At 35.2% G+C, this 2,217-nt stretch overlaps 1 pseudogene across 1 annotated transcript; it reads right to left on the reverse strand.

The window, feature by feature from the left end:
* On the reverse strand, positions 1-437 carry LOC102122324 (ATP synthase subunit g, mitochondrial pseudogene; annotated as a pseudogene). The gene has a single exon (XR_012422762.1). The product of XR_012422762.1 is annotated as an ATP synthase subunit g, mitochondrial pseudogene (transcript).
* Between the last annotated feature and the right edge of the window lie 1,780 nt (positions 438-2,217).

Consider the following 2,217-nt stretch of genomic DNA (forward strand, 5'->3'; position numbering starts at 1 on the left):
TTTTTTTTTTTTTTTGACAAATCTTATTTTATTCAGATAGCAGTCTGATCACACATGGTCCAACAACACTCAAATAATAAATCAAATATGACCAGATGTTAAAGATTGGTCTTCAAACATCATAGCCAATGATGCCGTGCTTGCCTATGATCTCTCCAACATAAAACCATATCAACACCTCAGTGGCCACCAAACCATTCAGCACAGCTTCCTTAACTGTGAGCTGTTTGAAGCTACCAGTCTGAGCACTATTGACTATTTTTTTCAGGCTCTGAATAGCTCTAGGGATCTCAGCAGGGGTGGGAGGAACCAGCTCAACCTTGGCGTAGTACCAAAATGTGGCCAATCGAGGCTTCGAGTAAGCCACAGCAGCGTTCACCAGAGCCAGGGTCTTCTCCACAAGGTTACGGACAAATTGGGCCATGGTTCTGGGATGCAAAGTCCATCGCCCAGAACATAGAATGTGAACAGTTTTAATGACCCACTTAACAGGCAAAGATGGTGAAGCCCAGATTAAAAAAAAAAAAAAATCCATCCATCTGCTGTCTTTAAGAGAACTATCTCACAAATAACACTGCCCATAGCTCAAAGTAAAGAGTTGGAGAAAGATCTATCACACAAACAGAAAAATAAAAAGGACAGGGCTTGCTACTAGATAAAACAGACTTTAAACCAATAGTGGTAAAAAAGGACAAAGAAAGGCACTACCCAATGATAAACAATTCAATACTACAAGAAGACTTAATTATCCTAAATATATACACACCCAATATTGGAGCACTGTGATTTATAAAAGTAGTACTTCTAGACCCACAAAAAGGCTTAGACAGTCACACAGTAATAGCGGGAAACTTCAACACCTTACGACAGAATTAGATCATTGAAACAGACAACAAAGCAATTCTGGACTTAAACTTGACACTTGACCAATTGGACCTAATAGACATTTACAGAATGCCCCATTCATCAACCACAGAATATGCATTATTCTCATCTGTACACAGGACATACTATATGATGGATCATATGCTCTAATCATAAAGGCAAGTATCTATAAAATGCAAAAAAATCAAAATCATATCAACCATACTTTTGGATCACAGTAGAATAAAAATAAAAATCAGCACTAAGATCTCTCAAAACATATAAATACATAGAAATTAGACAACTTCCTCCTGAAAGACTTTGGAGTGAAGAACAAAATTAAGGCAGAAATAATTTTTTTTTTTTTTTAAATAAAGGAAAACAGAAACACAACGTATCAAAATCTCTGGGATGCACCAAAAGCTGTGTTAAGAGGAACATTCATAGTACTAAACATCTACCTCAAGAAGTTAGAAAGATCTCAAATTAATCTAACATCACCCCATCATCCTTAGAGGAACTAGAAAAAATGAGAACTAACCCCAAAGCTAATAGAAGAAATATCTAAATTAAAATCAGAACTGAATAAAGCTGAGACCCATAACTCCATTCAAAGGATCAATGAACCAAAAGCTGGTTCTTTGAAATGACAAACAACATCTATAGATTGCCAGGTAGATTAACAACAAAAAAGGGAAGAGTCATATAAATGCAATCAAAAATGATAAATGAGACATTACACCTTATCACATAGAAATACAAAAGATCCTCAGAGATTATTATGAATAACTTTATGCACACAAACTAAAAGACATAGAAGAAATGGATAAATGCCTAGAAACACACAGCTTCCTACGACTGAATCAGGAAGAAATTGAAACCCTGAACAGACTAATATTGAGTTTGATAAAAACCAAAAACAAACAAACAAAAACACTACCAACCAAAAAGAGCCCTAGAACAGATGGACTCACAACCGAATTCTACCAGACATACAAAGAAGAGTGGGCACCAATCCACTGAAAATATTTCAAAAACTTGATGAGGAGATACTACTCTTTAACTCATTATATAAAGCCAGCATCAATGTGATACCAAGATCTGACAAAGACATAACAAGAAAAGAACACTACAGACCAATGTGCCTGATAACATAAACACAAAAATCCTCAACAAAATACTTGCAAACTGAATGCAGCAGCACATAAAAAATTAATTCACCATGATCAAGCAGGCTTTATTCCTGAGATGCAAAGTTGGTTCAACATATGGAAATCAATATATGTGATTCACCACATAAACAATTTAAAAAAACTATATGATAATTTCAACAGACACAGAAAAAGCATTCAA

Source organism: Macaca fascicularis, chromosome 14, assembly GCF_037993035.2.
Source record: "Macaca fascicularis isolate 582-1 chromosome 14, T2T-MFA8v1.1".
NCBI classification, from domain to species: domain Eukaryota; kingdom Metazoa; phylum Chordata; class Mammalia; order Primates; family Cercopithecidae; genus Macaca; species Macaca fascicularis.